Source organism: Delphinapterus leucas, chromosome 3, assembly GCF_059928025.1.
Source record: "Delphinapterus leucas isolate spDelLeu-1000000601 "Yukka" chromosome 3, BTC_Dleu_Yukka2, whole genome shotgun sequence".
Classification (NCBI taxonomy): domain Eukaryota; kingdom Metazoa; phylum Chordata; class Mammalia; order Artiodactyla; family Monodontidae; genus Delphinapterus; species Delphinapterus leucas.
The window spans coordinates 113595782-113618581 of NC_143131.1; the positions used below are offsets into that span (position 1 = coordinate 113595782).

Sequence of the window (22800 nt, forward strand, 5' to 3'; positions counted from 1 at the left end):
CCTCTTAGAGGTTTTATTCCAAGATATGGTTAGTTCCAAAGAGTCCACATGCATTTGATAGCTCAGATCGGCGCAAATACTTAGCGAATAAAGATGTGAAAATTCCCGAGGGATCCTAATGGCGTAGGTGGATGAAGTGGCCGTGGGTTTTGGTTGCTGTTAGCCCACTGTCTTTCCTCGGTGGTGGTGCAAAGGTAATGGTGAGACTCCATGGGTATTCCGAGCATGGCAGTGCCAGGGCCGAGGCAGGAAGTTTCGACACTTGGAGTACTTGGACTTAGGGTGGGGTTGGCATTTGTAAAGGAGTTTTGCTTTTTTTTCTGTTCATGTAGACATAAGGAGGGAGAGGTCTCTGAGTGACATGTAAACGTATTCTTAGCTGTTTGGCAACTGCAGGGTGATAGTGTTGAAAGAACAAAATGTCAGTTAGAAATGTGGGTGTGAGCCTTCCATAAAGATACATTTTGTTAGGCATTGTCATGTAGGGACAAGTGGGAAGCTTATAAAATCAGAGGAAATGGGTTTCCATGGTGGCACAGTGGTTAAGAATCCGCCTGCCAATGCAGGGGACAGGACACGGGTTTGAGCCCTGGTCCGGGAAGATCCCACATACTGCAGAGCAACTAAGCCTGTGCGCCACAACTACTGAGCCTGCGCTCTAGAGCCCGCGAGCCACAACTACTGAAGCCCGTGCCTGCCGCAACTACTGAAGCCCACGCGCCTAGAGCCCGTGCTCCGCAACAAGAGAAGCCACCGCCATGAGAAGTCCGCTCACTGCAATAAGGTAGCCCCCACTCACCGCAACTAGAGAAAGCCCACGCGCAGCAACGAAGACCCAACGCAGCCAAAAATTAAAAAAAAAAAAATCAGAGGAAATTTTATGCTTTGGAAGCAGGTTTAGAAGATGAGGATTTGAACCCAGGCAACAGCTACTCCAGATGCCAGCAGGTGGAGCCCTCCAGGGCAGGAGCCCAGGTGGGCCAGGCGGCATCACAGCCCCCTGGGAAGGCTGTCCCCAGTCTCTCCTTCTTGGATACTGGACCACCCCTGTTCAGTGCAGAAACAAACTTAGTATCAGGAATAGGTAAGAGTGGGGGTGCGTCAGCTGACCTAGTTTGGTACCTTTTGGGTGAATGAAGAGTTCTGGCTGGAGGAGATAAGGATTTTCCACTTGGTAATGGAGAGCAGGTTTGATTCATGAGAGAGGGACTGAGCTTTGTGAAAAAGAACTGTAATTCTCTGCGTTCCAGGAGGAGCTCCTGTACCTCATCTGTGCTTTATTAGGTGGGCCTGCCTGCAGGGTATTCGATTTTGTTAGATGGAATCTTACGAACTGGCTGATATTCAGCCAGATTTGACCTACAAAAATGGCTCTTTTACATGGTTCAGTCAAATAACTTGTCCAAGTTGAGTATCTCTCACAGGGCAGGGTCCAAGCTCTATTTGTGCTTTGTCTTGTTCATCACATTTTGGTTAATGTAACTGCTGCTGTTAAAAGATTTCTGGCACTGGAGTAGGGAGGGGGCTTCTGAATGGCCTCGGCGGTGGTGGCGATGGTGGAGGAGTGGGGTTCTGTGTGTCTAGCAGCAGTAACACCCACCATATGTAAGTTTGGGGTTTGTAAAATGGTTTCTATTCCTGTCCTGGAGCTCCTGCTGTAGAGCAGTTGAAAGTTACTGTTGGTGACTTACTCTGTAAAGATGTTTTATTGAGGAATTTGATAATAGGCTTATGGTTAACATTCTGAAACACTTAGTGAAGTCAAAGGCTTGTTGATACCAGAAGACAGACAACTGTTAATGAAAATCTTAACGATCCTGGCAGGACATGGGTGGAGGTCTCAGGCACTCTCCTTGTGAACGAATTAGTTCAGTTTTTATTGTTCATTAAGTTATGAGTCAGTAATTCAGTAATATAAATGTCACATCTGAGTACTCTTGAAAGTGGATATTCACTGCCTGGTGAGGGTAAAGAAACACTCTCAGTGAGGATGTTCTTAAGGCTTCGGCATCATATAGGTTAGAAAATGTCATTTTGCTTTTAAAGTTTAGGCTATTATCTGTGTGTCTGGGAGCTAGGGAAAGTGAAAACTTGTCTGATTATCACACCAGTTGCTTGCTCTTAACATGTGCCCACTGATGGGCTTTTTTAGCCAACTAGAAACCTGAGAAAGTGTTCACAGTTGTCATTGGAGTAGAGAGTAGAGACGCTACCTTTTAGTAAACTTTACCTAAAATTTGGGAAGCTGGTAAGAATATCTGCTTGGTGTTTTCATGTTGGTTTTCACTTTGAAGTTATTCCTGGAGTCCCGGGGAGTCCCGGGCAGGACACGCTGATGTTGTCAGGTGGTGGCTGGGACGTTGGTTTGGTGTCCACCAGGGTAGGGAAGTTAGAGCCTAAAATGTTATCATTTGGAGTCTTGCTTCTGCTGTTTGTGTCATAGAAGAGGTTTAGAGCTGATGTGTATTTGTAAAAACACATGTGATAGATAGACGAAGGGAAATGTAAAACAGGTGTAAAAAATGCAGATATGACACCACACTGCAGTGTGAAAATGTTGTGGTGATTACACCGTCCTTTAATAAAAATGGACTTTTAGCTGCATCGTGTTTTCTTAGTAGTATAGTAAACCTTCCGTTTACACAACTTCGCCTGAGTATTTTGTAAAAGCCAAACAGCCAAGAAATATAATTTCCTCAAAAGTCTTTGTCTTGCCCTTTTACAGATGGCGTAAAATCAGGTGTGTAAAACATAAAACGCAGCTTGAGCTGACGTGGAAGGTATTGCAGATTCATGCCTTGCAGATGGTGTTGGTGTGATTAATGCATTCATTACTTTTTCTTTATTGCTTTTCACAGATAATGTACATGATGCATGGAAAATGTTGTGGGTTTAAATCTTTGCCAGGTTTAGACTGTGACTATCAACAGATGTTATCATATAAGTACTATAATTATTATAAAATAAAAAATTTGTCATGAAATGCATTGACATAAATTTCATTTATGTAAATTGCTTTCATTAGTATAAAACCTTAGCGTCGCTGTTAGGGTTTGTGAAGCACTTTAGATGAGATTAACTTGGTATAATGTGGTCACAAATGGGCTGCTTTAAATTTAACTGACAAGAAAATAACACTCAAAAGTTAGGAAATTACTGAGGCATTTGTTTTCAGCCTGTGTTGCTGGTACCGCTTAAATAGGCTGAATATGAATTAATAACAATGGACTGCTGGCTCGATAATTACGGAAAATAATTTAAAGGAGACCTTAATTCATCACTTAAAAGTATTTTGGTCTTGTTTTCTGTTCTGTTTCTGTTTTTCTTTGGCATGCCACTCCATTGTTTCAGTACAGCCATTATCAATAGTGTTTAGGTTTGCACAGCAAGAGTTTTGTCAATAGAGTTTTGGTGCATTAGGGCCATGACATAGAAACTTGCACTCAGCTGTTTTGAAATACGGACCTTGGGTGCCTGATGAAGAGGCTTTATCAACTCTTTATCAGCTCTTCCAAGCAGTAACTACAACGCTGCACTCATGCTTCTGTGGCCAGGTGGTGACCAGTGGCTTTCTCACCTCAGGAGGCACGTGGCCTACCAGAGCTCACCTTGGCTCTGAGCTCTCTGTGTGTTGCTCTTTTCTCTACATCCTTTTAAACAAAACAAAGCAATGCATCCTCTTCCCTGTTTTGCAGATAATTTACCATCATATTGCCCTTCTGATCCAGGCTGGAATGGGCCATTCTAACTAATTCACTAAAATTAGTCCTCTGAATTTTACAGAAGGACACTGAACCAGACTGTGATCATGGACTTGCTGTGGTCACACGGGGTCATGTCACAGTTAGTAGGCGCCAGACTCATCTCTGGTTCCCACAGCAACATTTTTAGATCCTACTGTGATATAGAAAGGTGTTTTGTGTTTATTTTTTTATTTCTTCTGGGAGATATCTTGCTTTCCAAGGACTGCTTGTTGGATTACTTTTCTGCCTTAGATGGGTTTGACAATACTTCCCTGAGAAAGGGGCTGTTCACCAGCTAGGACAAACAGAGCTCTGCTTGTGTGGGAGCAACCCAGGTATCACTGTTGAGCAATCAGACATTATTTAATTGTATCGTTAAAATCAGTCTTATCAAAACAGCAAACGCCACTAATGAATCAGTTTGCTCCTGTGCTCTCAGCCAGTAAGGCAAGATTGTGGCCTTCTACCATATCATTCATCAAACTGACTTCAAATGCCCTGTCCTTGCCACTGCAGCCCTGGCCATGGACATGCACCAGGTGTCTGGAGCAGACCCAGTTGGGGCTGGGCTGGGAGCCACATGGTCTCCCCACTGAGAGCCAGAGGGCCTGGCTCTGTCAGGATTAGAGAGCGTAGCGAGGTCCTTGAGCCGGCAACCACTGAGGGGCTGGCACTGCTCTGGGCCCAAGGCGTGGAAGGAGGAAGATGCAAAAGAAGCAACTGATTCCGTTCCTGCCCAGAAGAATTCCCAGTTTTGTTGGGGAGGTGGAACATCTGCCTTGTATAAGATATTGATAGTTGATTTTTAAAAATATTTATTTATTTATTTATTTCGGTGGTGCTGGGTCTTAGTGGCGGCATGCGGGATCTTTACTTGTGGCACGCAGACTTCTTAGTTGCGGCATGCATGCGGGATCTAGTTCCCTGACCAGGGATCAAACCCGGGCCCCCTGAATTGGGAGCACGGAGTCTTACCCACTGGACCACCAGGGAAGTCCTGATAGTTGATTTTTAAAATTGTCATGCTAACTGGGCACTAAAATCTGAAATACTAAGAAGCTGAAAGGTGTAATCCAGGAAGTCTGCCTGGAGAGGGGGAGTTTTGCTAGATCTGATAGGTTTTCTTGAAGGAAGGAGGTATGGGGGAGGGGTTGGCAGGTGGCACAGGTCAGGGACAGGGAGAAAGAGGGCACATCTTATTTGTAATGTGTGGGGCAAGTGAGGACCCTAAGATTGGTTCAGCGAGCTGGGCTGAAGATTGGCATGGAGGGTCCTTGTGCTGCTCTCTCCCTCGTTTAGTGTTGCCTCAGGTTTAAGGTATCTGAAAGCAAACTCTTATTGTCTTTCTGTCTTCCCTACAAGAAAGTTTCCTAAAAGAAACTTGTTTGTTTGTCTCAGGACCACCATTCTCTCAAGCACCCAGACAAGAAACTGAAGAATTATCTTGGTCATCAGTCACCAGGAACTGGTCAGTGACTGTGCTTGGTCTGGGTGCGCCTCTCCTCCCCCCAGCGCTCCGGTAGGAGCTTCGTCATGGCTTTTTAACTCTAGGCCCTCTCTGCCTTCATTGGCCTGCATGCTGTTTTATTGTGACCAAGTTGGTATCTGCTCAGAAAATCCCAGTTCCTTTCTGTTACATCTTACAAGACATCATCTTCTCAGAGTTTTTCAAAGCTGCCCACAGTCTCTAACCTTACCTCTCATTACTTCTCTGTAAGAGGCCTCTTTAGTCTGTTAGAGATTAGAACTGTAAGGTACCCGAGAGGTCACCTAGTCATCCCTTTCACTGAAGAAGTGGGGAAGCCAAGGACAGGGGGGCAAAAAACATTAGTGGCCATACTGGAACTGGAGCTAACACTTACAGTATAGTAGGGGAGGGAGAGCATAAACAAAGAAAATAGCGCATGTTTAATTGCCAGTTATGGTAAGTGCCATGAAGAAACATCCTAATAGCTAATGCTTGATGAACACTCCAACTTTGGGCCAGGCACTATGTTGTAAGGACTTTACATGTATTTATTCATTTAATCCTCACAAAACCCTGTCTTCCAGAGAATATTTACCTCATTTTACAGATAAGGGTACCAGAGTTTAGATTAAGTGACTTACCCGGGGCCCCACAGTGGAGTTGGGATTTGACCCGGGCAATCCCTTCCATTTGCCAGTGTGGATACTGCCTCTCCAGCAGAAGAGACGGTTGAGAGAGAGAAAATGGGAAAACCGAATTCAGTTGGAGGAGAGCTGTCAGGGAAGACCTCTCCAAGGAGCTGATAAGCTGATGCATTTTCTTTTTCTTTTATTTCCTTTGTCCATTGAGGCATTTCATTTGCACGTGTGTACTACATCCCTAGGAAAAGGATCCCAGGATTTTCTTTCCTGTGTTTTGTTTTGCTGCTTCTTTGTCCATGATGCCAGCTGAGGTTGTCAGTATAATGAAACCAAATGGGCAATCTGCCATTTTTTTAGATCTTTGAGTTGCACATCAAATCTGGGACTGATCACTACACACTTGTTTAACCTGCCCATGAGGTTCACAACAATTTTCCCAGCTCTGTGGTCATCAGTGATTTCAAATTCGCCAATGTAACCATTCTTCGTTATTACTGTTAGAAACTGGATGATGACTTTGGAGCACAGTCTAGTAAGAACCTGGTGTTTGCATCTCTTTGGCATCATTGATGTTCTTGAGAGCATCAGCCAGGACATTCACATGCACCAATATGGCGGCCCAGAAGGGTGACAGGAAGAGGACAGGAGGGGTGAGGACATGGTGTTATGGGAAGTGGGCAGGCTGTCTGAGGACTTAGAGGATGAAGTGGAGGTGGGAGGGGGCAAAACATTACATGAGGAGAATAGTAAGGAGGCTGTTGCATTCATCCAGGTGAGACATCATCACTAGGTGGACACAGCAGGAGATTCTGGACTGGATAGTGACAAAGGAGAAGCAGAGAGGTATAGAGGTTGGAGCTGCTTTTAGTAGTTTACATGAGCAGGAACCAATGATGCCACACATAACACTTACAGGGAATAAAAATATCAAGAGAAAACCCAAGTTTCTCTACAAGGGAGGAGTGGTGATGGGTGGTGAGGAAGAAGAGCAGGGAGTGTTAAGTATGACTTTCAGGTTTAGGACCTGAGGAACTGGGTGGTTGGGAGTGACATTTACTGAGCTGGGGAAGTGTGGGAAAGGAACAGGATTGGTGTGCAGGGATCAAGGATCCTGGATCCTGGTGTGCAGGATCAAGGGATCCTGGTGTGGATATTGTTAAATGTGCATTGCTACGAGACATCCCAGTGTCAACCCTAAGAAGGTAGTTTTGTGTCTGTGTTGTAGATAATTGGGGAGACATAGATGTGTATGGAACCAAGCCAATGTAATAGATGAGGTTACCCAGGCAGAAATTATAGTGTGAGAAGAGAAGAGGGCTCAGAAATCAGTCCATTTAGGGGTAGGATAGAACAGGAGGTGTTGGCAGAAGACTGAGAAAGACTTTATAGTGAAATAGGAAGAAAATCAGGCCAGTGTTGTACACAGAATCCAGAAGAAGATGATGTTTTAAAAGGGAGAGAGGGGGCTTTCCTGGTGGCGCAGTGGTTTAAGAATCCGCCTACCAATGCAGGGGACATGGGTTCGAGCCTTGGTCCGGGAAGATCCCACATGTCGCGGAGCAACTAAGCCCATGCACCACAACTACTGAGCCTGTGCTCTAGAGCCCATGAGCCACAATTACTGAGCCCATGAGCCACAACTACTGAGCCCACGTGCCACAACTACTGAAGCCTGTGAGCCTAGAGCCCGTGCTCTGCAACAAGAGAAGCCATTGCCATGAGAAGCCCGCACACTGCAACGAAAGGGCAGCCCCCGCTCGCTGCAACTAGAGAAAGCCTGTGCGCAGCAACGAAAATCCAATGCAGCCAAAAATAAATAAATTAAATAAATAATTTTTTTTAAAAAGGGAGAGAGGAATCAGTTCTGCTGACGCTCCAAGTAAGATGAGTACCAAAAGATGATCACGCATTAAGCAACATGGAGGTCATCAGTGGCCGTAGGAAGGATCGTTTGTGTGGGATGGGGGTGCAGGGCAGACTGGAGAGGAAGTGGAGCTCATGTGCCTTACATAGATCTTTGTAGCCACAGACATTAGCCTCTTGTCTGTTCTTTCTGTTTGTAATTCAGCCCTTGCATTATCCTATTTGTTAGTGGTTTTCTTTCAGCCTTGTTTTGATTTTAAACCTGTGAACATTAGTGCTAGGACGGATGAGGCTATTGAGGCCCTGTGGTGAAGTTGACAGTGAACCAGTGGTGGGATTAGGATGTGAGTAAGTGCAGCTTAAGTCATGCAACAGAGGAGTGTGACCACTTACTTCTGTCTCTCTGCATCGAACATATAAGTGCCTTGAGGGTGAAGACTTGGGTTGTGCTTGTGTACCTCTCCCACAGTGCCCTCCCAGTGTTACCTAGGTATTTTGAATACACGAAGCCCCTTGATTGGGCTCACATAGGTGATCCTAGTCAGTGCCCTTAGCCCCAGGGGAACATGGTGCTTTTGTCTCCTACAGGTTACTACCTAAAACCCTTTCTCACCAGGGACTTCTCCTTTCTCTCATTTCCTTACTCCTAAACACAGATGTTTCCTAACAGTGACCAACTTACTTGGCTGCTAAGTTGGTACGTATGATGGGATGGTCTTTAAGGCCGTGGCACCCTGCCCAGAAGAACAGCATTGATCGTGCCTCTGTTCTGCAGGCAGTTTTGGAGTGTCAGAGAAAGAAATGGGCCACTTGTGGCATCTCTAGTAAATCACCTCCAACAAGGAGAGGCTGAGGTTGGCACTTACTCGATATTGTGGCTTCACGGCTTCAGCCACCCACACTCAGTCTTTTGTAAATCTTGGTGTCCTGAGGGACCACGGCAGGTTCTGCCAGGACTCCACAGAGCATCACACTGCTGCAGGCCTTCTACCTGTTATCCATTAGTCACTCATTTTTGTTTCATGACAGTTCTTTTAATGTCAGATTCCTTTCCTTTTCTGTGACCACTGGTCCAGCCCTCTTGGCTGATTTTCTTTTCTTTCTCTTTTTAAAATCATAACTTGGTGGCGTTCCAGATAGAAAAGTTTTAAAAGTTTATTTGATACATTTTTTTAGGAATTATTTAAAAAGTTTTTGTTGTAAAAATGTTGCCTTAAGGTCACTCTGTAATACAGGTTTTTAAGGTCATACCTGTAATACAGGTAACTCTTTAATGTTGCATTATTTACCAGAAATGCAGCCAAGTCAGTTTTCTTTCTGACAGTTTGGAGAGTCACGAAGTATTTTATGAACTATTGAGTGTTTTCCAGGCGTTAGTAGCTCATTGTTGGGTGACCTGGGAAATAATGTAGGTGGTTTCATTGAAGCTTTCCAGCAGCCTTGCGGGGTTGGGTATTAGGAAGCCTAGGTTACTAATGGTAAGAAGGAACCTGCTCAAACGTACAGATGAAGCAGTGAGGCGCCGTCCTTCCAAGGCCAGGCTTCCCACTTATTCTGAGGCCACAGCTCTTCTCTGACCCAAGTCTATATTTTGAAGGGTTGTGGGGTAATTCAGGATATGGAATGCTGTTCTATTTAGGAATGTCCTAGACCTTTGAATGAACAACTCTGCTGTTCAAAATTGAGTCTGTTTCTTTGTTCTGTTTAGGAAACAGTGTTTATTTTGGAGGGCTTAAAAGAGGCAATGTGTTCTTCGCATATTTTGAAGAAAAGGATAGCCAGCTACTGATAGGAATTTGACCTGTAAATTGCTACATGGTTCCCATGCCCTGCCCTGAAAGCATTAGTTTATAATACTTGATTGGTCAGTTATTTGTCCTAAGTCAGCTACAGATTGGAGGTCAACTTCTACCTGGAGGGGGAAGTCTCTTCCAGATAGAAGGTCTGCAAAGAGCAGCTAAAAACTTAACTTGGCAAATTAGAACTCGGTGTAGAGAAGATAAACTTCTGCACTGAGAGACCCCAGCTTTCTGAGCCACTGACCATACAATTGTGGATACAGGTGTGTAGAAGAGCGGGCCATTGTAATTCTAAATGCCTTAAACTGTGATTCTGTTATGTAAGCTTGAGAATGAGCCTCTTTCCATCTTCCTATTTGTTTAAAACTGCAAGGTTTAAATAGAAGGGTTTAACGTTTATGGATTACTCATACCCCACAGAGATCAGCCTGGCCTCTCTCTCTTACGGGAATGATAGCACCCTGTTTCATTTGTGTGGTCTGTTTAGCTTGTTAATAGATACATTTTTTTTTCCTTACTGCATAGTATGTTTTATAATTAGGAAGACACAGAAGAGTACAAAGAAGAAAAATATATCTTATGCCCGCTTAAAAAGCAGTATGTGTGAATGTGTATTTTGTGAGTATGTATGTATGTACATATGTTTGTATACATATTTGGAGTCATATGGTAGATGCTTTTTTGCTCAGTTGCATCTTCTCACTTTATGTATGGTGACCATTTTTCGCTGTCAGTAAAGTATTTTACTTCATGGTTTTTAATGGTGGGATATATAGAGGATTCCACTGAAAGGAAAGGCCACATGTAATTTAACCAATGCCTTTCTATCATAACTAACCACAGATGAGACTTTGTGAGCCTACCTTTCCTAAATGCTCCATATAAATGCTGTCCATTGATCACAAAAGTATCCGGGAATCATACCAGGTTCTTCTTGCTAAAGACACTCAGGATCTTGATGCCCATTGAGATCAGGCATAGATCCAGTTACTTGTTAAAGTAAATAGAAATCATCATCTAGATTGAATTGATCTGTTGAAGCTAAAAAATCAAGCCCTTCAAGTTACTTGAGAAGGTCAGAAGGAAAATGTTATGTTATAGGGCTTTGTAGCTACCGTTCTTACAGCGTAGGGCAATGGTGTAGGGAATATTTTCATAGAAATATTTCTCTTTTAGAGATTTTTTTCAGATAACGAAGGCTTGTTTAATTTGGGAAGAGTTATTTCATAGGAAATTCAATCTTTGTAAATCCTCTATCACATTTCCACACTTGCCAGTTCTCTAGCAAATGATGGGTTTTGAGTGGTTCAGAAAGGGTTTCTTTTTTTTTTTTTTTTTTTTTATGTGGTACGCGGGCCTCTCACTGCAGTGGCCTCTCCCCTTGCGGAGCACAGGCTCTGGACGCGCAGGCTCGACGGCCACGGCTTACGGACCCAGCCGCTCTGCGGCATGTGGGATCTTCCCTGACCGGGGCACGAACCCGTGTCCCCTGCATTGGCAGGCGGACTCTCAACCACTGCGCCACCAGGGAAGCCCAGAAAGGGTTTCTTAAAAGGAAACAATTGTACATTTTATACATATTCTTCTTTTTATTTTTGAATTGGGTAAGTAAGAGAAACTTGTGTTTTCTCTTTGTATTTGTCTGTGGTGATATTGCTGGTTCTCAGACTTAGAATGGTGATTACTTGTAATGATTTTTTAAAAATTTCACCTTATGAGAATGTTTTCTTGGGCGTGATGAATGGCTCCAAAGAACTTTAAAAACCCAACCAGTGATGTTGGCCTGGCGCTGGAGAGTTGCTGCTTAGAGATCAGTAATTGTTACATCTTGGTTTGGTATGCTTGGTGGTATCTAATCATGTTTTGTGCTTGGGAACCATGAAAGAATTTTCTTTTCAAGTCTTAGTGCATCATTTTTCCCGACATTGATCAAAGGATGGAAAACTAGTATTATATACGTAGCCAGGGTATTCATAACTGACTTACATTCTTAATCTTTTGGCTGTTTGGTTGAAGTATATCTACGCCTCTTAAATATTGAAAGCATAATATCTTTTAACCTACAACTGCAGTTAAAATGAATTTTATGTGAAATATTTAGTTGTGGACCACATCTTCAGCTTTTTATATGCCACAGTGGTCTTGATTTTTCCCTTCCATTGTCTGATAGTGAGGTCATTTTCAGTCCTCTGAGAAATTCTATTCCCAGCCAGATGTGGCTCATATATTAAAAGTAGCACCTGTGGCTAATATCACAGCAGCTTACCATAAATTTACATGGTAACTAGGATTATATCTGTCAAGACTGTTAAAAAACATCTAGATTTAATTTGATTTCCAGTATTGTAGAAGCTATCCAACATTTTGCTTCATAACTATATTTTAAAAGTTAAAAATCACTCCATTGTTAAGTTTTATAGCACTCCTAGTGCCCATTAAGTTGATTTGTTCAATAGAGGTCAGAGTAAAGCAACTTGGCTACATTAAGATCGGAAACCAACCCATTTGTGACAAATTTAGTCCTTTCGTGTGAATCTTCTCAATGTCTCTGCACTGATTGGACTCAGGTGTAGCTTATGTCAGTAGCATTTAACCTCAAAAGAATGAGCAGTGTGATTGGGTTGTTGTAAATTATGGAGCATTTTGCCTTTGCTTGTTTAAATGTAACTGTTGACTCTGCTGCCCATGCCTGACTGCTCGACTGCGTCTGCCTCTAAACGAGTAGTTTGGTTTTAAAGACATCTTGGAAAGTTGCCGTATGTGCCCTCGCTCCTTTCCCTTCTTTATGTGACCCTTCCTAAACTGTTTTATTCCCCATTATCCTTTGAGTCATCTCCCACATGTTATGATTTGCACACCTGCAGTTATAAAATTATTTTGGGGTGTCATTATATCATGTTGTTCACCAACTCTTCAGCATTTATGAATACAATAATGATTCACCGTAAATCAAAATAATTTACAGGTTACAGAGAATCTGCTCCTACAAATAAGAATTCAATGATGAATTTCTTAGGTGTCCTCCCATTTGAACATGGGTCCTTAAAAAGAAACCGGTAACAACATATTTCTTTGTATTTGTGAAAACTTAGCTCACAGTCCAGAACTGAATTAAAGTATAAGTTCAACCTTCTGGACATCTGTTTTTAAGACATGTAAACAAATATAAACCAATTAAGAAATAGCAGCATCTCTTTCGTGGTCAGTAGTCGTAATTGCCTTAGCAATAATCTTGCTCCTGAGTGAGAGAATCCTAAGTGTTGGCACTGAGTGTGGGGCACATGCACCTCAGCACAGGGTCCCTAACCCTGAGTGGGCATGCCCATTTTAAGTTGGAACTCAGTGTGGGGCACTTCCCACTCTGTCGGTAATCTTTCTGGAGGGAAGTTCGTAAGCTTCTTTGAGCCTGAGCCTCACGAAGGAGGTGGAATGGTGGCCAAGAATTATTATGCTGAAAAGGTTGTGGTGATGGAAAAAACGATTAGGAGTGAAGCTAAAATTATATACACTTAGTGTTACCAGGTATAATCAGTCACTTAGCAGTATAAGAAAATACCTTACTGACCAATTTGGAACCTTCTAAAATATTTTTTTGGGTGAATTACACATCTCTTCTTTACTCATGTACCTAGGATAAATTTAGCTCCTATGGGAAATTAGGTGCTCTACTGGTGAATCTGGATTGCTATTGCATCTGTGGAGAAGAGGGGTGAAAATATAAGATGGATATGCCCAGCACCACTTGCGCACACAGCCTCTCTTGCTTGCCTCCTCTCTACCTCCTTTACTTCTTGCCAGGTCTTCATGGCTGATTATCTGCCCTCTCCTACCGCGCTGTAAGCTGCTTGAAGGTCAGGGGCTGTGTCCTAGGGCTTAGAGACCAGGAAGGTGGTTGGTAAATGTGTACATTCCATACTTTCAGAAGCAGACTGTTAGGGAGATTCTGAATCTTCCAAATATGCTGAAGGTTTTGTTTTCAGATCCTGTATGGAAAGCAGAAACATGAGAAATTGGTAACTTGTTTTGCCGACCTTGATTCTTTTTTCTCCTCAGCCTTGCATTGCAGTTAGTAGCACATGTGTGATTTTGTTCCTAAAGGTGTCAGTGGACATTCTGAAGGGGATAGGAATCATGAGATTGCTGGCAATGAGGCTACCCTTGCCATGTAGCCACCTTCAAGATTTCTGTATTTAGCCTGCGAAGGGCCCAGGAGCTACATCTGCCCAGCGGCCAGAGATACAACCTTAGAAGGCTGATTTTGAGAATAGAAGTAAAACTTATTGTAGAAGATCTGCTTATTTTCAGAGAGAAGTATTATTTCCCCTCAACTCAGAAATGAGTTAAATCCTGAAATAATCATGGAAGTGCACAGTGCCAGCTTTTATCACTCATTAATGCCATATTACCTCAAGTGGTTTAGATATGGGAGAAATGACTTATTTAAAGCCAAATGAACCGATTTTATAGCACTAAATTTGTATAAAGCACTTTTGCATGCATTGGCTTATAAGGCAATATTTAGCTTGGTCCTTTCATAAGTTTCATTGAAAAATGAAAGCTGGTATTAACAGCATTTTTATTTAGAATTTTGTTTTAAGCCATGCAAAATAGTATTGTGTAATTAGTTTTTCATATTATAATATGTGAGTAAATTATACGTTTCTTGTAATGAAATTCTCATTTGGCAAATTTTGGCTTTTATAATACAGTTGCTATTGGTGAACAAATGTATTCATTTTACATGAAAAAGTTTTTCATTCATTATATCAACAAACATTTTTAAAATACATGTAACTTTTCCTGCACCAAATTATTAAAAATAAGTTTCATTTCAAAAACAAGGACTTTCTTATAATGAGGCCGTGTTATAAATCTAACATTGTAATATTCTGGAACTCTAATTAAGAATGGGTTCTGCTGGTAAATGTTGGGAAGAGGCAAGGAAGAAAGTTACAATACATTGCCTATTTACAAATTAACCATTACCTGCCAAAAGCACATCAGACCCACACAGCGGACATCCGCTAATCCAGTGGTTAGCCGTTCCGGGCTCTAATGCACACTGTTTTACACGTTAACGGTTTTGAAGTTCCAGGCCAAAGCTGACCTTTCACATGTGCTTCGTTCACAGTAGGAATCTCCACTCACTGCTTCCTGTCAAAATGGATTATGGTGACACAGCCCAGGGCTCACTTTGGCTGCAATTAAGTTTTTGATCAGAATTATTTCGTTCACAAACAATCACATTTGTTAAAATGTTACATCTGCCCTGAAAACCACTGGCAGCCTCTCAGTTTATCAGTGTGATGTGAGTGTAATTCTTCATTTGTTTTTCATAAAATGGCAAGCCATCTTATATATGTTATTTAATTTTTTTTTTTTTCGTTTGCTGGTTTCTGCCTTTCATTTCATTGGGTTTGGAAGGAAACTATGTCTTGAAATTAGTACGAATCTGCTCATAGGCTTTGGGAATTTGAATGGAATTGGTTTTGGTGCAGAACAAAATTATCCAGTTGAGCCAAGATTCAAATATTATTGCCAAAAATTGTTAGTGGTAGTTCTCTTCCTCACATGAGGAAACATTTTAGCCCTGTGAGTGTGGGGTTCGAGGTTTTGATTCTGGTCTGCAGTTCCTGGAGTCTTCATGCCTGTGATGTTGCTACCTTTCAGTGTTGATCGTCACGCATGTTTGGGGATCCATCACTGCTGCCATAGTCTCTGGGTGCCAGAAGTGAAACCAGCAGTGGCTCTGTTAGCCTTACCTCTCATGGTTCTTTGACTAGCTTTTAAAAGTCGTTTTCTCACTAAGAATTGGCAGTAGAGATATACTGAAGTAGTTTTTTCGCTGACTAACCATTTTATGTCTAGAGTATGGTGTGGGTATCAGTGGAATTTTTGAGTTTTATAGCTGATTTTCACTATTTGTCGAGTGTTGTCACCCTTTTACGAAATTCCCACTTTGGAGAAGACTGCATGGTAGTTTTGTGTGTTGGGTGGGGTACTTTGGGAGCACAGGATTAGAGTTTGATTTAGAATGGAAATTAACCTTTGACTTACTTCTTTGTGAGAGTGGAGGCTGGGAAGTGGTGCTGAGCTGAGGTAGCGTGGCGCGGAGCGGGGGAAGGAATAGAGTTAGGAGGTTGTCAAGTTAGGAATGCTTGAATTCTGTCTGAAATTCAAACATTATGTTTGGAAATTTTAATTACTTTAAAAAATATATATTTAGAGTGCTGTAAAGGAGCTTATTACGAGCTTTTAAAAAATTGCATCAAAACCCAAACCATTTCCCATTTGTTTTGATGTAACCAAAGTCATTTATTACTAACCCATAAAATTATAAGTGGCAAAAGAAAGGTGTTGCACCAAAAAGAAGAAAAAAATCTCTTTATTTAGCGTTAATTTTTGAAAATTTTAAAGTAAAATAGAGCCTACCTCTACTTCTAAAATCAAAAAACTTTATTTAAATGGAATGATATAAATGCTGGCTATAATAATTTAACCTTCATTTTCTCTATTGTCGGATTTGTGAGCAGATTTTTCTTAAATCCATTATTATAAGTATGCTTTTAGTCTTGAAAAAAAATCTTATTTGGAATATACCTGACCATATTTGATGTTTAAAGGAAATATATTGGAAGAAAATACTGAATAGTATTGAATTTTGAGAGAAAACACCAACCTTGAACCTTCTAAAAAGGCATATGTGTGTCTTTTAGTTGTCATTATTCAGTATGGCCCTGCCTTCTTAGAAAGTGGTACACAATAAGAAGGTGGCCAGATAGAATTTCTAACTTTATTACATGCTTATATTAATGTAGTCATGATTTTCTTATATTCAGGTTTTGCATTTTGTTTCTGTTTGTTTTTTGAGATTCTGGAATTTTTAGAACCTTGTATCCCTAACCTGTTAATGCCTGTGTGTAATATGTAAGGGGTATCTTCTGGGTCATAGGAACCTTCATCATTTTTGACGGGGGTTTTTCCAAAATCTGAGGCAGTCAGGAGAAAGGGTGATGCAGAGTGCCCCAGTCTATGCCAAAACGCAGAGACCACTTAAATCCCGTGCAGCGTCTATCATGTGAAGACACAATCTCTAGGCCTAAAACCTCTGATGCATCTAAAGAAGGAAACAAACACATAAGAAAAACACATAAGGTGGTTCACAAGTGCTCTCTGTGAAAGGCTGAGGCAGACATTTGTGACTTGGGGTCTGCTCTCACAACATGTGAAACTGAAAGATAAATTGGACACCTAACTACCTTAAAGTTCTACTGGAGCTTGTAAAAACACTTCTGAGGTCCCAAGTAGGTCATTTATGCCAGACAGAGAACTCTAGGTTCTTTCCTAACTACCATGAAGAAACAAACTCTCACTTCCTAAACAATATGGTTGCCGGCTTAGGAAAACCCCAGTCCGTGCAATAAGAAGAATCTTTTTTGTTTTTTTTTAATCACCAGAGAACACAGCACTTATCTCCTTATGCTGGTCGTCAGGTCACACAGTGGGAGGAGCCCTGCCATCACTGGAATACCCTCTGAGGCCAGGGCTGAGAGGGAGGAGTAACTATCCAAGGTGGGAGTTCTCACTTTCCCTTCTGGGCCTTTCTGTATCACAGGACTTTTGGGGCACTTTTCCATATCATACTGCATGAGTCCAGAGAGATTTAAAGTTAAAGCAGCACACCTTTTTTTGTAAAGAAAACAAATTCAAACTAAAAATCGTAAGGCATGCTTTTCTGAGCCTTGGGGATTTGGGCTACAGTCCTTGCCAGTTCCGACCCTGTTGGTCTCGTGAAACATGGCTCTCTGGATTGTGCATTTCTTTCAGAACCACCCCCAATTTATTTCTGACCTCATGCCCACTCCCCGTATTTACAGATCAGCATATTTTTTGTTTTATTATAACCCGGGATTTGCAGCTGGCCGTAACTCTCAAGGTTTCCATGAAGAATACATGTCAGAAACCAGGGTAGGCATGGCCTCAAGTTTTCACTGGGTGCTTGAGGGAGATTAGGCAAACCAAGAGGGTAATGGAGACTTTGACTTCATTATGAAACTCTGCCAATATCATAATTTTGAAAACTTAAGATGCAGATCATTTCAGAGCAGTACTCTGTTCTCTAAGCATTAAAGACGAAAACAGAGCTCTTTTGTATCCTGACTCCTGGGCCTTCTCTCTGCCCCTCAGTGAGTAGTCCTCTCCTGGGCAAATTGGGGAGCTCAGTGTGAAAGTCGGGTGGTGGGAATTTCCCACCAGCAGATAGTCCAGCAGGTAGTGCTCCGCGCTGTCACTGCCGAGGGCCCGGGTTCGATCCCTGGTTGGGGAACTAGGATCTCATAAGCCACGTGGCGCAGCCAAAAAAAGGGAAAAAAGAAAGTTGGGTGGTGTGCCCACAGTCACATGTGGCTGGGAGAGATATTTGAGGATAAGAACTCAGGTCCCAGAGAAGGCTACTCTGGGGATCTTTCCACAGGGCACACTGCCTGCACACTGGAGGATTTGATGACCCTGCCATTCCCAGTTTGGTGGGTGGAGTATTTGTTCTAACAGTTTCAGTTGTCATGGTTTTGGCACAGCAGACAGTTAATACCTGAACTAATCGGTTGCTTTAATAAGCGCTCAGTTAAAGAAGACTTTATTATGCAGTCTAATGTTCTCACTGGACTTCGAAAAAAAGGATTTAAAAAAAAGGCTTCTCATTTGTTCCATAAACCCCCAGTTATACAGTTGTTCCTCAGTTTTACCTCTGAAATTCCACAATGTGCATTGGTAGAGAATTCAAAGAATCTTTTCAATATCTTGTAATAACCTATAATGGAAAAGAATCTGAAAAAGAATATATATATACACACACAACTGAATCACTTTGCTGTACACGTGAAACATAAATAAACTACTTCAGTTAAAAAAAAGAATCTGTGTTCAGAAGGCTTGGCTTAAAAAGACATATTTGTATGCATGTCTCTCTTCTACATGATTGAACTATTTACGTGAAATAGTTTCTATAAGAGAAAGTTATCCATTCTATACAGCTTCAAAAAATAAGTAAAGAAGACCATGGAGCCGCATGGAAAATGGGTAGGATGTTTTAGTGTAATAAGACGGTTAAGGATCCACAGTAAAAGAATATTATCATGACAGTTGTGGGAAAAAGGGCACAGGGAAAAAATAAAAACAAAATATATAATAGTTTTTTACTTCTTTCTCTAAACCTTCTATAATGCTTTATTTTTCTCTTGTAATTAAGTTTTTAGGAGAAAAATTACAGGAAACTTAGTTTTGCTATAATTAGCTTTTAGGTAAAAGGAAGAAATGGAAAAAGTATAATCTGACATGAGAGATTTGTCCTGAACCCACACAGAGGCTTTGGAGTTGGGCATACTTGAATTCGAATCCCAGCCTCACTTTTTGTTAGGTGGTTGACTCCTCTTGGAGCCTCAGTTCTCTCCTATGCAAAACAGGAATGGTCAGCCTGATGGTGGGGTTGTGTGAACGCCTGGCGTGGAGTGGTTGTTTTTTTAAATGCCTTTTGGGTTTTCCCCTTTCCTTCTTTATCCAGAATGGAACAGTGAGAATCAGTGATATTTCAGCCCCTGAGATAGACTATGATCCATACATAGTCAGCAAGAATTAATTATGTTCAGAGGGTGCTACTTAATCAGAAAGGAGTCTACTCAGGTGTATCCAAGTAAATGATAAAACAATTTATGGTTAATGCTGAAATAATCAGGAAGTAATCAGAGGTAAATTGTTCCTTGTGTCTATTAGGTGGTGCTATTATTATTGTTATCATTTAAAAATTTATTGAAGTATAGTTGTTTACATTGTGTTAATTTTGGCTATACAGCAAAGTGATTCAGCTATACATATATGTGTACATTCTTTTTCATATTCTTTTCCATCATGGTTTATCACAGGATATTGAATATAGTTCCCTGTGCTATACAGTAGGACCTTGTTGTGTGTCCATTCTCTATATAATAGTTTACATCTGCTCACTACAAACTCCCATTCCATCCTTCCCCACCCACCTTCCTTGTTGGCGAGCACAAGTCTGTTCTTTATGTCTGTGACTCCGTTTCTGTTTCGTAGATAAGTTCCTTTGTGACATATTTTATTTTATTATTATTTGTGTCATATTTTAGATTCCACATGTAAGTGATAGCATATGGTATTTGTTTTTCTCTTTCTGACTTACTTCACTTAGTATGATAATCTCTAGGTCCATCCATGTTGTTGCTGCACATGGCATTATTTCATTATTTTTTATGGCTGTGTAGTTATTGCATTGTATGCTGCTACTATTCTTATTAGCTAATATTCTTTTTCATTGAACTTTACTGTGTGTGTGAGGGCACTGTGCTATGCAGTTGGTACACATCATCTCCCTATGCCCAGATGGGAATCTCAACCTAGCCAAGACATGTAGCTTGCTCAAGGACCCAGGTTTTGGATTCTTGGACTGATAGTCTTTTTTTTTTTTTGCGGTACGCGGGCCTCTCACTGTTGTGGCCTCTTCCGTTGCGGAGCACAGGCTCCGGACGCGCAGGCTCAGCGGCCATGGCCCACGGGCCTAGCCGCTCCGCGGCATGTGGGATCTTCCCAGACTGGGGCACGAACCCATGTCCCCTGCTCCGGCAGGCGGACTCTCAACCACTGCGCCACCAGGGCAGCCCTGGACTGATAGTCTTTACATCTCATTGTATGCTTCTGTTACAGTACATGTCTTTTGTTTTTTTAAAAATTTTTTTAGTTTTTAAAATTTGTTAATTTATTTTTTTCGATGTGTTTTTTAAATGTTCTTTTCCTCTGCAAATCAATTTAAAAATTAAATGTTACCCACAGGTGATCTATTTCCCTATTGATGGATATTTGTTCTTTCTGATGTTCATTACTACAGTAAGTTTTGTAACATGCGTCCTTATATTTCCTTGTGGACAGGTGTGAGAGTGTCCTTAAGGTATAGATCTAAAAATGGAATTGCTGGGATAACCTTCTGGTATACAGATTAATAAACAAGGTTCAGGATTGTGCAAAGGTCAGGGCTTGGGGACAGTCACATAGTAGCCCAGTGACAAGGCTCTTTGTCCTTAGAGAACCCCTGTCCATGCATGAAGCCAGTGAAACCCATGGTGACCTAAACCCTTGTGACTTCAGAGCAGCGTGAGCTGATTTTGAAGTGGTTCTGGAAATCTGCGAGGGTTTCATAAGGTGCAAAGATGGAGTGCAAGTGGGGCCTCAGTGCAGGTAGTGAGTACTTTAGGGCAGAAAAGATCTACTTTTTACCACAATTCACTGTTAGCACTGATAGCACTTACTTGGAATGTCACCCATGATACTGCAGATTTGTAATTTATTACCTTAAATTTTTATGAATGTGCAATAGTGTTCAGACCTAAGTTATTTTATGTCTATTGCCTGAAAAAGGATATTCCAAAATGGTATTTTCCCTTTAATTTCCCAAATCAAAAAAGCTCCAGATTGTGATAGAAATGTAACTACTTGCTGTCTCCTTTCCTCTGCAGATACAGGTGAGACTGAAAAATGGTGCTAGTCAAGTTGGCTTAGCTTCTGTGCATTCAGGGACTGGTGGACTTGAGTTAGGATGTTGTAGTGTGGACTTCAGTGGAGCTGGGGTTGGGATGCAGTTGCCTAGTATCTGCTAGTTCTGTCTCATCCACTTGTGTTTAAGTAATCTCATTGCTTTCAGTGGAGGAATCCTATTTTACACTGGTCTTCATGGGCAAAGATAATTAAATATATTTGCCTGGGTAAGCAAATCGATAAACTTGTAATAAAGTGTATCAGACCGTTTCTTTGGCTGGACCAACCAGAACAGCTTGTGAAGCAGAGCTGTTTCCAATGGAGCATGAAAAGCTTTGAAAATTCTCAGTAATAGCAGAAAGCAATATTTGAAACCACCCTTATACAATTGTTTGTTTTCCTCTTCCCCAACCAAGTTTATAAAAATTTGGTCAGACAGGCATTTTGTTTTGATTTAAAATATTTTCAGTGAATTGTTATCTGCTGAATGCACATGTGTTCCTGCACTTTTTCTTTCACGATTGAAACTTTAAACCTTCCCTTAAGTCCCCCTGAAAACTTCCCTCTGCCCAGTAAGGTTTGCACATGGGAGGAGGGCGAAGGGATTTGGGCCCTGGAGAAAGCCCACAAGTTGAAATCTGCCTGTGCAGTCGTGCACCAGAAATGGCCATGGTTAGTGCCCTATGGGTTCTTTGTCTTTCTCGTCTACCAAGTTTCCTCACCCCCAAAATACGTTGGTTAATTTGGGCATTTCAGTTTGGTTAATCAGATCATGAGTGCCTGTGAGCATGGCAAGAGGCATGATTGAAGCATTTATAAAAATTTGGCTCATAGTAAGCCCCATAATTTGTTTTAAAGAATTACCTCTCCAGTGACATTATAAAAAAATAAAAGCCCAAAGATTGTGGTTTATAACACCACACCTGGTCCGGATTGTACTGGATGAATCCATATTTGCTTCACTGTAAATGATTTTGAGGGTGGAATTCTTGGATTGTTTTCTGTCTTGTAAGCCCTTGACATTGTACTGGTACCTGTGTGCGCACAAACCTCCTGACATGGGAAAGGCCAGCTCAGCCTCCCACTGAAATGCAGGTTGGCTGCATTTATTCTGCATGTTCCTAGAATGAGGAAATGATATGACAATAAACAGAAATGCCCTTGCTGAAGAGAGAAGGGAAGCTGGTGTTTATCTGGTCAGGTGGTTTAGATTAGCCATGATGCGGCTCTGTATTATGTTACTTTAAATCATTGTGTCCCAACAGGACATAAATTATGAAGATTGTTACAGTATGTTTCATCCTATGTAAGATCAACAAATTGGAATAATTTTTTTATAGGAAAATCACAGTGCTTTTGGCAAGGCTATTGAAGCCTTTAATTTGACTTGAGTATTTCTCAAATATTATTGCCTAATATATAAAGTATGATTTGCATAGGTATGAAATAATAAACTTATAAAAACAAAAGGGAAGAATTTCTCTTTAGCAGTTGCATCAAATGGCAAAGCACTCTCACTCCATCAGGATCTGTATGCTTTCTTTGTCCTAGGGTTTTAGAGCTAGTTGTGTTCTTTTCCTCTGATGGGATTGTAAGTGAGCTGTGCAGGTCTTGGTGCGGAGATGGAGCTTTGCTGTGTGCTGCCTGCCCGTCAGCCCTCACCTGCACAGAGAAGGCAACTGCTCTGTGGTGGAACCATATGGGAGCCTGCTCTAAGGAGGAGAAAAACTTTCCCATTTACA

General features: G+C 41.5%; 1 protein-coding gene and 1 pseudogene across 1 annotated transcript in view; one reads left to right on the plus strand and one right to left on the minus strand.

The window, feature by feature from the left end:
• The window catches only part of PCBD2 (pterin-4 alpha-carbinolamine dehydratase 2), a 52893-nt gene that overhangs the window by 13047 nt on the left and 17046 nt on the right, over positions 1–22800 (plus strand). The gene's annotated exons all lie outside the window — the stretch shown is intronic.
• LOC149749645 (small ribosomal subunit protein uS8 pseudogene) lies at positions 6091–6513 on the minus strand (annotated as a pseudogene).